The sequence below is a fragment of the Sycon ciliatum genome, chromosome 7, assembly GCF_964019385.1.
Source record: "Sycon ciliatum chromosome 7, ocSycCili1.1, whole genome shotgun sequence".
Classification (NCBI taxonomy): Eukaryota; Metazoa; Porifera; class Calcarea; order Leucosolenida; family Sycettidae; genus Sycon; species Sycon ciliatum.
This window is the reverse complement of record NC_088649.1, coordinates 20,649,387-20,665,425: the sequence shown is the minus strand read 5'-3', so window position 1 is coordinate 20,665,425 and position 16,039 is coordinate 20,649,387. Positions and strand designations below refer to the sequence as shown.

The 16,039-nt window shown below is 47.0% G+C and overlaps 1 protein-coding gene across 1 annotated transcript in view; it reads left to right on the top strand.

Annotated features, from left to right (window-relative positions):
• The first annotated feature begins 9,676 nt into the window (after positions 1-9,676).
• The window catches only part of LOC135820599 (uncharacterized), a 91,429-nt gene continuing 85,066 nt past the window's right edge, over positions 9,677-16,039 (top strand). The window contains exon 1 of the mRNA XM_065333654.1: positions 9,677-9,747. The gene's annotated coding sequence lies outside the window, so the exon portion shown is untranslated. The remainder of the gene's footprint in view (positions 9,748-16,039) is intronic.

Below are 16,039 nucleotides of genomic sequence, written 5' to 3'. Positions count from 1 at the left end.
AAGACAGCACCCTCGATTTGATACTGAACAATTTTGATCCTTCCACTACAGCAAAGATCATCCCGGTCGCTTTCAGTGACCATGCTGCCGTGGCCAGTGACTTTCACCTCATTGTGCCTCGTGGATCTGACACCACACGTTTATACCGCAACTATCACCGGATAAACCACGATCACTTCCGGCGTGACCTAACCCAGAAGAACTTGTGTAGTATTACCGGCAACCCAAGCGCCATGTGGACCGAGTGGTCTAGCCGGTTTATTGAGGTTTTGGAAGTCCATGCCCCACTTCAAAGTAATCACAGAACGAAGAAGCCTTCAGTGCCATGGATTGACCGGCAATTGTTGTACTTACTACACAAGCGAATAGGTTGCACCGAAAGTGGCTCTCTGCTAAGACACAAGAGACTTATGATGAATTTAGTACAGCCAGACGCGCGGCAACTAGCTACAACAGGACCCGGAAACAGGAATTCTACAACTCCAAATTTCAGCAATGTACTGGAAATGCCAGAGAGACTTGGAAAATAATCAAGGAGTTGACAGGCAAACAGTCGACGTACAGGGATCCACAGTGCACGGTGGATGCGATTCGAGACACTTTTTCGAAAGTTGTGGAAGATCCAGCTCGCCCTGCACAGCTACGCCTACCCCTTGGGCCTCCACCTGCGGTGCACTTCTCGGAATTCTTGCCAGTCTCCATTGCAACTACTCGGAAAATGTTGGAACAGTTGGACACCAGAAAAGCCACTGGGAGTGATGATATTCCAGCAAGTCTCCTCCAGATGCATGCTGACATCCTGGCACCGTCAATCACGCTACTATTTAATAAGTCATTGAGAGAAGGACAGTTTCCTGCGGCAATGAAGGTGGGTAAGATACGGCCTCTGTTCAAGGCTGGAGACCCCAGCCAACCCAAGAATTACCGACCAGTCTCCCTATGGCCGATAGTGTCGAAAGTGCTTGAACGTATTGTTCATAAGCAGCTTCTGCAGTACCTCAACACGAACAATTTCTTGCCTACTAGTCAGTTTGGTTACAGACACCAGCATTCCACAGCAGATGCCTTAGCGCTAGCTGTAGAGAACATCAATGAAGCACAAGCCGCTGGGCAGCACACAGGAGTAGCATTTGTCGACATGTCTAAAGCCTTCGACAAGGTAAAGCATAGCATTCTGGTTGAGGACCTCTTTGAACTGGGTCTCACTAGCACTGCTTTGCAATGGTTTTCAGACTACTTGATGTGTCGCCGGCAATACGTGGAGACAGGAAAAACCAGAAGTACAACTTATGACAGCCAGTCAGGGGTTCCTCAAGGGTCAGTTCTCGGACCTTTGCTCTTCGTTCTGTATGTGAGGGATATTGCCGGCGACCTTGCCCCTCATGACGTCACCACTATTCAGTTTGCTGATGACATCTCGCTGCGTGCGAGCAGTCCACAGCCAGAAGTTGTCTCCCAGCGCCTCACTGCAGCAGTTCAGTACCTGGCCACTTGGTTGAAGAAACGTGGACTGATCCTTAACGAGACCAAGACGCAGATACTCGCCATACCACACCATAGAGCTGCAGCCCTCGACATCAATGTTGTATGCAATTCACAAGTCCTACCAGTAGTCACATCTGCCAAATACCTTGGCCTGCATTTTGACTCGGACATGAGTTGGACCACAATGGTGGACCATGTTGCTCGTCGTGTTGCCGGCAAAATTGCTGTCCTGCTGCGACATGCTTCCTCGCTGCCGTATCCATGCCGACTCACCTACTTCAGATCTATCGTTTTGCCTGAATTTTTGTATGCTTCTATTAGTTACTACCCGTATTTGACAGTTGTCCAGGAACAACGGCTACATAGGCTGTTCAAACGTGCCGCTCGGGCAGTCTGCAAGTCGCCACCGTGGACCAGTACTGCTCCCCTGCTAAATCGAATGCATGTATGTGATCTACAGGTTTCTGTGCACTTGAATATGTTTTGTTTCATCTGGCGATGTTTGCATGATGCATGTAGCACCCTGTTTGAGTCCTTTTTTGCTGTCGTGCCCTCAACTCGCACTCGGGGAGGCCAAAGCAACTTGCTTGTGGTCCAGCCTGCTAGCACTGCTCGTTCTGCTAAGCGCCTAACGCACGCTGGAGCCATTATGTGGAATAGATTGCCACCAGCAGCAAAATGTTCAAATAGGTATTTGGATTTTAAATCTCAAGCCTTGCAGTATATATTATCAGCGACATAGGTTTTCCAATGCTCACTGGATTGATATCTGTTCGTTGCAACCAACCTTCCGTCATTTTTCCTTTCTCTTTTTCTCTTGTATCTACTTTTTTCCACAATATCCTTTAACATGTTATTCACAGTGGGTCCAATGTTATTAGGCATTTTGCCTGTTTTGATTTCCACTATAAATAAAGTATACAACAACAACAACAAAAGACATGCGGGTGGGCTGTATGTCCTGAGGTCGACATTGGGCACCGGGGCGGAAGATCGTCTTTAGCGGGCTGTCCGCATACAGGCAGAATAGCTTTTACAAGTATGCAAGCGAGGCCACTGTCCGCCGCAGAGATAGACTAGGGAGCCAGGAGCCCGATCCGTTGATGTGGATGGCTCGTCGCTGGATCTGGTCTAGCTTGGCAAAATGTGAGGGCGGCGCACACAGCCAGACCAGGGGACAGTACTCCAGCACAGGGCAGACAAGCCTAGGCATTGCTGTGCTCTGGAGCGGATCGTGCGGATGTGCTGCGCATATGTCAGCTGGAAGTCAAAGGTGACCCCCAACAAGCAGTTGTCTTCAATGTCAAGGTGCAAGAAGGAGTTTGAGGAAGCTTGCCGCAAGGCTTAAACGAACTGAACAACGACTCGACAGAGATGACGTCTCTCATGCAGCAGATGATGACAGCGACGCAGTGTCCAAAATGAGTCGAGCGAAAGCGATGCAAACTGAATTCTCTGCTCATTTCGCCAAATGTTTCTCTTGTAAAGACGCTCTACAAAGGCTAAACTACCTTTGTCCGGTGATTTGCAGTCGATACAAACTGTTTTTTACCTGTCCTAAGCGTTTTCATATCCATATTAATGCGTCACGAAGGTTTGTCAAGGAAAAGTAAAAAAAAAAAATTGTTGATCGTCAGAATTTTCCGACAAATCGGGGCGGACGGGAGGGTTTTGTTTTTTTACTTTATAACTTTTTTTTATATCTGCATCGACCAGACATCTTGAAATCTTAGCATGTATTACATCTATGGGGTTATGGGTGTACTACCATTGTTGGTTGTGACTGCTACCAGTCTGCCTGGGCATACTCCAAACACTTTGAACATGTGCAGATAACAATTTCCTGTTATACAATTTCCTGCTGCCATGCGGCGATCAACAACAGCTTCGGACGCGGTACGCGGTGGCTGCGCAGTTTCCATGGATGCAGGCGTAGATAATTATGGTGGTACACTGTACACTGCACAGTCTACAGTGCCATGTATTGTAGTTGCCAGATTTCACACAAGTACACTGGAATCACGGCCTGCACTGCGTAATGTCGCTATGGAAAAAGCACATTGAAGCTGTACATGTACTTAAGAGCTCACGTACGCGCGTACTGCTAAAAATAGTAGTTTGCGCTTCGCTAAACACACGATTTTTCTACCGTTGATCACTAAAATAAAAATAAAATAAATCCCGGGACGGACTAAAAAATCGGGGCGGGCGCTGACGGTCAACAACCAATTATTTTTACTTGGCCTAACGGGGAAAGTACACAAATCGCTACTTCTGTAACACTACAACATCAGGACTTCTACATAATAATTTAAGAGAGCATGTCTGAGAAAACCAGAACATATGTGCAAGTCGGTCTCTCAGATTTCGCTCAAATTTTGCAGGTAGGTTTGCTTTGGGGTGTAGAGCGACATTCCAAAGCCCGGACAAAATCTTTTGAAGGGAACCATGAAATTGGCATGCCCCTCAATATTGGCCCAATATTGGCACGATTTATGGGTCTACAAACAAGCCACTGCACAACGTACAAGAACAAGCTACGAACAAAGCCCCATGTTTTTTCCACTTTAATTGATAGTTAACTGACTCAAGACTGCCACCCAGACCACAATAGGCGTACTTCAAGCCTTGCACTCGGCTAACCTGAAAGACAGCACCACTCCTTGCATAAAACACAGTGTTTCTAGGAATTCACAATCGGTCAGTTGAGCTTTAGTAGGCTAAGTTGAGCCTGGTGAGCACAACTTATAATATATAGAGCTCTCCAGGCACAAACATCACCAGTGATACAAACTGATGAAGGGATTTCGTGAGCAATGCTCTAACCAGCTGAGCTACAACAATTACTTCCATCTACGGTGTTGGAAAATTTATTCTTCTTCTATCAATCAATACTTGGGTTGAATTATACTGGCCACTCACACCACTCTAAGGCTGCCAGTGTTGAGTTTTGCAGAGAAAAGACCAACCCGACTCAGGCAGCCTGAATTCCGTCCTGTTTGTTCTTGTCTGTATATCACCTGAGGGAAGGGCAGGAAAGATTACTTGTGGGAAATGTCAGAATGTTATTGTTGGACCTGAACTTTGCTCTGCTACTAAAGTCCATTCATTGGAAACTGGCATCCTAACTTTTTGATGTCTCCCGCACCTAGTTGCAGATAGTCAAAACAACAGTGCATCCTGCATTGTGTGAACCATGCAATTACTCCTTGCCCCATTCGGGCCAGAAAAGTCCAAGTACCGGGAAATAGAAATTCAGCCAGGTTTTACAAAATCAGAACAGGTATGCCATGGCATAATTTCAGGAGAAGCAGATCCTAACCCCAGATTTTTGATATTAAAAGTCAATTTTTTGATCCTCAACTCGGCCCGGAGAGGACTATCAAAAGCCAGAGGGACTGTGTTCGATGAATGGACTGTAAGAGTTTACGCTTTTTAGTCTCCTAGGTAGTGATCATGATGATTGCATTCAGCAAGAAACTCGGAGTTGCGTCCAACTCTGCAAACCTCCCTTATGCCTTTGGCGAGTAATTGTACCCTTGGAGGAAATATTTTGAGTGTTTAGTTTTTGGAAGTGACGAGACTGTTCTGGTATTTGCAAAATTGAATATTCATACGCAGTTGACATGGAACAATGATTACAGTAGACATCTATTAAGTGTTCCTATTACACATGACCTTCCTTGCCTCGGGCATGGGTGTGTTGTTCCATACTGAAGAATATCACGATGCGAAGGACCTTCGGTACTACGGGTACTTTTCTGCAGACCAAGGGGTATGCCTGAGCAGAGTTCTACTTTGTTTTCACAGAGATGTACGCAATAATCAGCTTGTTGACCTTCCTGCAGGACTGTTTCAAGCCAACACCAAATTACTAGACCTGTAAGTTATCACATTATAATTATTAGATGGATCGCAAAGAGACTTTCTTGCATGGATCACGTTATTTTGAGATACTTTAAAGTAAGAGAGTTTCACTAGAGATTAAAGTTTAAGAAAGGACCATTAAGGAGGCTCCAACCCTTTGGGGGTGATTTTTTTCTTCATAAACCCCCTCCTTTTAGTGGATGAGTGTGCTCTGTATCATCCCATGTTATTTCACAAAAAAATTCAGGGGTGTTTCCGCGGAGTATTTATCGATTTCGGCCTAAATTTGCTTGCTTTGGGGTTATATTTCAGATTTACCAGTTGTCTGGCTTCTCTTTGTGATTGCAAGTCCGTTCACACATCACAATGAAGCATTTGAGCAAGAAAATCTAGCAAGCAGAATTGACTACTCAGAAAAATAGTAATTTTGGTACAAAAATGAACTTAGCAGAAATGCCCGTCCGCAAAGTACAATTGGGTGAACACCTTCATAATTTCTTCATAGACATGCCCTTCTTATTTTATTTTTTAGATCCTCATACTTCATAGAACCTAGAAATATGTAAATTTAGGGGGGTTACCGTGCATTCAAGACCTCCAAAAATACAAATAGGACAGCAAAATGGCCGATTTTCCACCATTCTTGGAATTGCTATTTTTTAGGTTAGGTTATTCCATGCATTATTACAGGGTGCGACAGAGCTCTCGGCCATTGAAGAAAATGTTGAGTCACCTCCACCATTACACTGCGCTCTTTAGCCGACTAGACCCTCCTGCACACAACCATCACCATTGCGAGGACACTTCCGTAGACGATATTGATAAACTCCTTGAGACAGCTGTTTCGATAATACTTAGCTCATCAGTGAAGGTAGATGTTGAATGATTAAAAATATTGACCAAACTGCTATTATATATGGGGTTTCCACATACAAAACTGTCATAGCTGAGGTCATAAGGCGGGAAAAGGAAAGTGTGAAGTACTGCAAAACTAGTACACAGACTCTCACTAGCTACATAGTACTCTGATTCTGGCACGTTATTTCTGCATTGAATAGTGATTGATTTTCCGCGCCGAATTTCCGACGCTGCATGCATGTCCAATGCGCGTCAACAGTATTTCACACTTTCCTTTTCCCAAGTTTGACTTGCGATGTATAATAAAAGCAATAGAATACAATACAACGTTATTCATGATCCAGGCCGAGGCCTACTGACCCTGAACGCAGTTCAGACCAGCTTTGCATCACAACTCTTGCAATAGTTCACTCCTAGTATTAGTATAGGCAAAAAAGTATAGCTCTCCCCTTTGGTATTTTGTTGTGTGTTTGTGTGTTTGTGTCACGCCTGGAGCTATCCCGTATCTGTCCCGTACCGTACCATCAAACACAGCTGGCCACATACAGCTGGCCGCAGGATTCAAATCGGGCTTTCAAACGCAAGATCATAACGTGAAGCAACTTGGAAGAATGAGTATGAATGCGAAGTGTGGGGGGAATGCATGTGGGGCGATAGTGCGGGTTCGAATCCCAGGTAATGCCTTAAAAAATAGGAGAATTGAAAAATTTAGAACATCCCTTTTCTTTTTTTGCCGTCAACAAGGCAGTAGACGGTGTCGTATTAACCTCGACCGTACCTGTCCCGTGCCTGTCCCGTACCTGTCCCGTACCTATCCCGTAACATACATTCAAACACGGCTGGCCACAATGCATATTCAAATAGGGCTTTCAAATACAAGATCATAACGTGAAGCAACTTGGAAGAATTATTATGTATGCGAATTGTATCGGGGATGCATGCAGGGCTATAGTGCGGGTTCGAATTCCAGGTTATGTCTAAAAACAAAAAAATAGAAACTTATAAGAATTTATAACATCCCTATGCTTTTTTTGTCTAGGTCATCAAGGCAAAAAAAGCATAGCGTAGGGCCCTGAGCTTCCAAGTTCTCTCGTATTTTAAATGCCTATAACTTCGGTATGAACGGCCACATCCCACCGGTATTTTACAAGCACAAACCCATATCATAGCCCAAACATATAACATTTTAAAATTGATGATATGTGGTTATACAAGTAGGTATAGTTTTCAAACATAAATTGCTTCCGATATACACTAAATTGGCTCAGTATTGAGGGTCGGTCGCACATTGGAGAATAGATATACGTCCAAAATCAATATTGTTCTGGGTTCATATAGGAACAATGAATCGTAAAACAGAAAATGGATCGCTCTGAAGTATTGCTCTCCACACTGCAGGTCGTGTTTACATGTATCTCCCTTTAATTGTATAATGACTGACTCACAACTGCCACCCAGACCACAAGAGACGTGCTTCAAGCCTTGCACTCGGCTAAGCTGCAAGACAGCACCACTCCCCGCTCAATACACCGTGTTTCTAGGAATTCACCCCTCATCAGTTGAGCTTTACTAGGCCAAGTTGAGCCTGGTGAGCACCACTTACATAGAGCTCCCCACTCTCACCAGTAATACAAACTGATACAGTAATTTCGCGAGCAATGCTCTAACCAGCTGAGCTACAAAAATGATTTCCATCTACGGTGTTGGAAAATGTATCATTCTCCTATCAATCAATACTTGGGTTGAATCATACTGGCGAATTACACCATTCTAAGGCTGGCCGTGTTGAGTTTCGGAGAGAAAAGAGCAGCATGACTCAGTCAGCCTGTTTTCAATCCTGTTTGTTCTTGTCTGTATTTCACCCGAGGGAAGGGCACGAAAGATTACTTGTGGGAAATGTCAGAAGTCAGTGTCGATGCCAATCGCTCGACAGGTTGGCACCAGTGTAAACCTTCTTGTCACTGCAGGATGTAGGATTGCCCGCATCAATTCTTTTAAACTCGATGAAAGTGTCAATCTCAAATGACTCGTCGCTGTGGTCGTCATGGTCTTACTTCTGTTTCCGATGCAAATCCACAAAATATTTCATCCTCCGTATGGAGCGCGAGGATGTTGTCTTCTTCTGCTCCGCAGTACAGTAGGCTGTTCCCTCTATACATCGAAGAAGATCTGTTTGAGAGACTCAGCACACTATGGCATACAAACTCAAACAAATACCGCTAGACTTATTTGCAAAAATGAATTGCATCCAGAATTGTCAATTGTCCAGTTGACTGAGCTCGGAGAACAAGAACAGCAACTGACTCACAACTGCCACCCAGACCACAAGAGACGTGCTTCAAGCCTTGCACTCGGCTAAGCTGCAAGACAGCACCACTCCCCGCTCAATACACCGTGTTTCTAGGAATTCACCCCTCATCAGTTGAGCTTTACTAGGCCAAGTTGAGCCTGGTGAGCACCACTTACATAGAGCTCCCCACTCTCACCAGTAATACAAACTGATACAGTAATTTCGCGAGCAATGCTCTAACCAGCTGAGCTACAAAAATGATTTCCATCTACGGTGTTGGAAAATGTATCATTCTCCTATCAATCAATACTTGGGTTGAATCATACTGGCGAATTACGCCATTCTAAGGCTGGCCGTGTTGAGTTTCGGAGAGAAAAGAGCAGCATGACTCAGTCAGCCTGTTTTCAATCCTGTTTGTTCTTGTCTGTATTTCACCCGAGGGAAGGGCACGAAAGATTACTTGTGGGAAATGTCAGAAGTCAGTGTCGATGCCAATCGCTCGACAGGTTGGCACCAGTGTAAACCTTCTTGTCACTGCAGGATGTAGGATTGCCCGCATCAATTCTTTTAAACTCGATGAAAGTGTCAATCTCAAATGACTCGTCGCTGTGGTCGTCATGGTCTTACTTCTGTTTCCGATGCAAATCCACAAAATATTTCATCCTCCGTATGGAGCGCGAGGATGTTGTCTTCTTCTGCTCCGCAGTACAGTAGGCTGTTCCCTCTATACATCGAAGAAGATCTGTTTGAGAGACTCAGCACACTATGGCATACAAACTCAAACAAATACCGCTAGACTTATTTGCAAAAATGAATTGCATCCAGAATTGTCAATTGTCCAGTTGACTGAGCTCGGAGAACAAGAACAGCAACTGGCGTTGCAAAACACATTGTATTTTTTTGCCACGGAATTCAAATTGCGATTTTCTCGACTTTTCCAAAATATCTGTGGTCATGTTTTAGCGCGCTCTGGCTCACTTTAAGATCTACATATCCAGGCCAGAAAAGTATATTCGGAGTTTCGGCCTTTCATTTCTGTACCTGCTTCTGTATCTTCATCGAGATGTTGGAATGGGAATGAAGAGGGGAGTGGTGTTTAGGAATAAGCTAGTACTAGTGTAGGCTATTCAAGTCACAGAACAGTAAATGTATTTCTGTATCCCTACTCTCTTCAGGGATTTGTCAAACAATATAATTCGGCGCTTACCTGTTGGACTGTTTCAAACCACGACGGGATTGTATGATTTGTAAGTGATCCAGCTCTCACTGTGAGAGTGTTGCACACAACCCTAGTCCCCCGTCTACACCCAGCCACACAGAAAAAACCCACATACAAAACATCTTTGATGTCCGGATGTTCACTGACATCTCTCTTATCCAGGCAGTTAGGGGCGCTATCCAGTTTACAGCGACGAATGAACTGAGATAGGATGGATCTTGTAACCGTTTGAAGGTATTCTTGGAAAAGACAATGCTTGCTCAAGGCAACACAACTGATATAGGGCACTTCGTGCCCTAAGGTGATAACGCGCGTGCTGACAGGATAGGGAAAGGTGCAAGATACAGAGCTAGAGGGCAGATAAGGTTAGCGCTAACAGGGAACTGTTACACCATCCCTCCCTCCTAAGCGAGGCACATGTGCCTCCAGGGAGTCGAGGAATATGTGGAAAGGGAATAATCAAAATGAAATCGTGTCAACCCAACAACGCTCATCTAATTGAAGCACCGTGCAAGGTAACCAAGGACAGTCAGGCGAGTGAAGATAACGGAAATGGGGAAAATCTAAAACAGGAGGGGAATGGATTGCTTAACACAACAAGGATCAAGTGGGAATTCTCAAGGTACACGTGCAATTGAATTTGAGCGAGTAACATTTCGCTGTAACCATAGTGTCACTAACATGCCCTGGACGCCCTGTAACGCCTCAGAGCAACTATCCGCCCACCGGCCTCGTCCAGCAAGTTCTCTTCTGGCTCCCAGGTCGCTTCGTCGTCTGGGTATCCTTGCCACTTGACAAGGTACTGAGTCTGATGCCTTCGCTGGCGATCGTCAAGAATCTTCTCCACCATGTATCTGGTCTGACCGTGCAAGTCAGTGAACGGTGGCGGGGGTGGCTGCCGCCTGCCGGGAATAGTATTCTGCTCATACCGGCGCAGAGCAGCGACATTGAAGACAGGGTGGCACCGAATAGCGCTGGGTAGATCCAGCTGATAGGCGTTGGGTCCGATCTTCTTGATGATTGGGTAGGGCCCGAACCACTTAGGGCGTAGCTTCTGTGAAGGCTGATCCCGGGCTTCTGCGGTTGTTAGGAAATCCTTGTACACGAGCACCATGTCGCCAACCTTCAGGTTGCTGGGCACCCTTCCACTGTCTGCATACTGAGCTTGTCTAGCCTGAGCGGCAATCATGGCGTCCTTTGCCAACTTGACGGCATCCGCCCGATCCTGGATCCAGTCTGGGGCACTCCCTCCTCCCCTCCGTGCCAGGAAATCTGGTGGGGACTTGGGATTAAGTCCATAATTTAGATAAAACGGCGTGCTAGAAGTGGAAGACTGATATGAACTATTAATTGCAAATTCGCAAAGAGGCAGAAGCTTGTCCCAATTATCTTGTTTGTGGTTAACAAACGCTCTAAGCACATCCTCAATCACTCTATTCATTCTCTCAGTCTGCCCATCGGTCTGTGGGTGATTGGCAGTACTAAACGACAAGGTGGTACCTAATTGATGAAACAATTCCCGGAAAAATTCAGAAGTAAATCTTGGGTCCTGATCACAAACAATAGTGGAACTCAAACCGTGTAATCTAAACATATTCTGGAGATACAAATCAGCAGAACCCTTAGCGTCAATTTTGGAAGTCGTGGGGACTAAATGGACACATTTTGTAAGCTGGTCAACAAATGTATAAATTGCATCAAAGCCCTGAGGGGTCTGGGGTAAGCCAACGATAAAGTCCATGGAAATAACTTTCCAGGGGTGTCTGGTACTGGGAGCGATTGCAGCAAACCGGATCTAGGCAACCCACCCTTAGTGCGCTGACATATGCCGCAAGAGTTAACAAATTTCTTCACGTCAAGGCCCATCTTGGGCCAGTAGAAGAATTGACGAAGCCGGAAATATGTACGATCCCGTCCCTGATGGCCTGCCGTAACACAGTCGTGGTACTCCTGCAGGAGCTGAAGCCTTACTGCACACCTGGGTACACACAAGCGATTGTTTGGTGCTGCACGGAGGTATAGGTACCTGGACTCTTCATCCCAATAGTACCTCTCGTGTAGATTATCAGAGGAATCGCCGCGCAGCCGCTGAATTATTGGGGAAAGCTGCTCGTCATTCTGATATGCTTCCGAAATCATCTCAGCAACCCTATCACTCAGTTCCAAAGCAAACTCAATCGTATTCAAATGGGGTGCTGGTAGGATGGGTGGGCAATCCTTTTCCTCAACTACATTGCCAATTGCTGACCCACGCAGATCAGGGCGGCGGGATAACGCATCAGCCATATTTTCCTTGCCGGGTTTGTGATTAACTGTGAAGTCATAGTCTGCAAGAAATTCAACCCATCTAGCTTCGCGCTTAGTGAGATTGGCTTTTGTGCTCAAGTAGACTACGGCCATGCTGTCACTGAACACTTCAAAATGCTGGAATAGATAAAATTCTCCAGGATCGCAGTGCAAACACCACCGCCAGGGTTTCGCGTTCTGCAGCAGTGTAATTTCGCTCCGCTTGTGACAGCTTACGACTGGCATATGCCACAGGATGCCAAGCACTATCGCTTTCCCCCTGTTGGAGAAGGACGCCTGCTATTGCAAAATCACTTGCGTCTGTTGCAACTCTGAAAGGCTTCTGCACGTTTGCTAGTTTCAACAGCGGTGCACTCAACAAGGCCTGTCTCAGGGATTCGAATGCATGCTGACGGGGGCCACTCCATTCGAACCTGGCATGTTTGCCAGTGATCTCCTCTAATGGCCACGATATAGTAGAGTAGTGCTCAATACATCTTCTAAAGTAGTTCGCAAAACCAAGGAACTGTCTCACCTCCGTAACTGTCGTCGGTGGCTGCCATTCCCTCGCTGCTTTAAGCTTCTTTGGATCTGGAGCGATACATTCACCGTCGATGCGATGCCCTAGAAACAGAACATCCTTGACACCAAACTCACATTTCGACTGCTTACAGAATAGCCAATTTTTCCGGAGCGTCTCAAGAACTGTCTGGATATGTTCAAGATGATCTTGCCAGGATTTGCTGAAGATAAGAATATCATCCAGAAACACTACCACAAACCGCCGTAAGTACGGTTGGAGAATACTGTTCATCAATGACTGAAACGTGGCAGGGGCGTTAGTTAATCCAAAGCCCATAACCCGGAACTGGAAACGACCGAAGGGAGTATTGATAGCCGTCTTAGGTACATCTTCCTGACGGATCCTAAGCTGATTATATCCCGAGCGTAAATCCACCTTACTGAAGTATGAGCTACCTTGAATGGTATCAAACAGGTCATCAATGTTTGGGAGGCAAGCTTTGTTTTTGATGGTGATCCTGTTCAAATTCCGCCAATCACAAACCATGCGCAATGAGCCATCGGACTTTTTAACGAAAAAGACTGGGGCACCGTATGGTGACTTGCTGGGTTCGATGAAGCCCTTGCGGAGGAGTTCCGTGAGCTGGGCTTGCAATTCGTCCATCTCGGGTTTGGGGAGACGGTAGGCAGCCCGTGATGGAGGAAGCAGCTGCACAGGGCTTTCGTGGACAACCCAAGCATCACAGTCATTGGCGATTTTAACGTTAATGTTTCAACCCCCTACCCACCTTGTCCTATCGCCCGGAAATTTCTCGAACTTTGCAACTGCTACGGCCTCACTAATCACGCTCATGCTCCGACTCGTATCTCATCGGCGTGCCCATCAGGTACAACTATCGATCTCATTCTTTCAGCTAGTCAAGACATCAGTGAGTGCCACGTCCTGCCTTTGACCATTAGCGACCACTTTGGGATTGAGGCTAACCTGCACCTTCAGGTTTCTCGCAGCGTGTCAACTCAGGCAGTAGAGCGGGTCCGAGCTCAGAGAAATACTCGGTCGGTGAACCTCTGTGAATTTCGTCGGGATGTCAGCTCCGCAGGGCTGGATGATTTTACTAACACGCGGGATGTGGACACCATGTGGGCGTCGTGGCATACCAAGTTCTTGGCTGTCGTGGACAAGCATGCACCCATCCGCTATGTATCCTCCAACCGCAAATCCCATCCGCCCTGGTCCGACAGAGAGCTCCACAAGCTCAACCAACGTAAAAACCAGCTACACCGACGGTGGCTACGCGATAAGGGAAACCAGAATCTTCACGTACAGTTCAAGCAAGCACGCTCAAGCGCCAGAAATGCCTATCGCCGAAAGCGCAATGATTTCTTCCGAGCGCAATGTGCCGCGTCCAGTCAGAACCCGCGTAAGCTCTGGAACGTCATAAACTCCGTTACGAACAGGAAGAGAGTACGTGTGGAGCCTACTTGCCCCATTGAAGAAGTTTCGTCAGTCTTCCAGGCAGTAGTAACAGACAATGCCCGTCCTCACAGCATCCCGCTACCGCAAGGTCCACAGCCTCAGACTGCAATGTCAGAATTGCCCCAAGTGTCTTTTGGCGAAGTAGAACGGCTTCTCCGACAAATCAATCCTGCCAAAGCAACAGGAAGCGACGGGATGCCTGGTCACCTTCTGAAGTGCTGTGCCGATATCCTAGCTGCGTCCGTGGCCACGTTGTTTAATGCCTCGCTTGTCAATGGCACTGTCCCCACAGCCTTCAAACTCGCACACGTTATCCCGCTGTTCAAAGCCGGGGACCCGTCTATTCCCACTAACTTCCGTCCAGTGTCCCTACTTCCCATATTATCAAAACTCTTGGAGAAAGTCGTACAAAAGAAGCTAGCCCAGTTTCTGGACATATCTGGTACCCTCCCCACGACTCAGTTTGCATTCCGCGCAGGCCACTCAACGGAGGATGCCCTGGTACTTATGCTAAATCGTATTCTTAGTGCACGGGACAAGCGTTTGTGTACTGGCATATGCCTTCTAGATATGTCAAAGGCATTCGACAAGGTTCGTCATGAACGGCTACTCCAGGACCTATTCGATATCGGCATAACAGGGACAGCCCTAAAGTGGTTTTCCGCCTATCTGTCGGGCCGTACTCAGCGTATCTGTATTGGACGGGATCAGAGTGCCATTTCTGCACCATCCTGTGGCGTGCCACAAGGTTCTGTTCTAGGACCGATCCTTTTCAGTATCTACACCCGCGAAGTTCCAACCATAGCTAACCAGTCTTCATCAGTTCAATTTGCGGATGACATTGCGCTGATCAGCAGCAGCACATCCCTGGACACGGTATCTGCTACGCTATCGGCCTCGGTTTCTGCACTTGCTGACTGGTTGCAGACCCGTGGTCTCATTTTGAATGCAGCCAAGAGCCAAGTGATCCCTGTATACCCCAACAGGCAGCCTCAGCATACGATCAATGTAAACTGTCATGAAACGCCTATTCCTGTCGTTACTGCGGCCAGGTATCTTGGAGTGCTCCTCGACTCGGATCTGTCATGGACGCCCCATGTTGATCGCTGCACCGCTCGACTGGCCCAGAGGATCGGAGCACTATGGAGGTTGCGTCGCTGCTTGACTCATCAGAGCCGAGTTCTCTACTTTAAAGCGATCATCATGTCTGACCTGATGTACGGATCCAATGCGTTTTCCCCGCTTCTTACTGCCAACCAAATGGATCGGCTACAAGTCATGCAGAATCGGGCGGCAAGGGCGGTTTTCGGACTCTCGCATCACACCTCCGCGCGTACCCTCCTGCTGCAATTGGACACCTACAGAGTATCCGAGATATTCAGGCAGAAGTTCATCGTTCTGGTCTGGAGGTCTCGGAATGAGCACGCAAGTTCTGAACTGCAAGCCCTCCTAGTTCCTTCGGCAGCTGGCCCAACTAGGTTGCACTCCACCATGGGTCTGCGCCAACCGCCAGTTTCCACCAGGTTCGGCAAGGGTTGCCTCGCGTTCCGGGGCGCCCAGCTGTGGAACACATTACCCAGCGATATACGTGCCATCTCCACGCTCCGCCAGTTCCGCGCCAGCATGATCCCGCACACACTTACTGGCCTTAGTACCTAGAGTACCAGACGTCCTGTTTGATGATCAGCTGGCTTAGTTTTTCTCCACCTCTATCCTAATTACATCAGTCCCCAATTTCATTTATTACTGCTTTCTATCTGCATTCGCCACCTTTTCATTGGGCAGATCTGCCCGTTTGGTTTGCGAATTAAAATAAACACAACAACAACAACGGCACCCTCCTCAGTCACAATCTCATGGTCGACATCCCTCTCTGGCGGAAGCTCGGTCGGCAGGTCGTCTGGAAAGATGTCCGAGTACCGCCGCAGAAGGTTAGCCAGCTGCTCTTGATGATCTGGGTGTTGTCTGGCGGCTGATAGCTTGCTGTCCTCCTCCTCGTCGTCAGTAGCGTTGACCCACGCCAGGATTCCCTGCG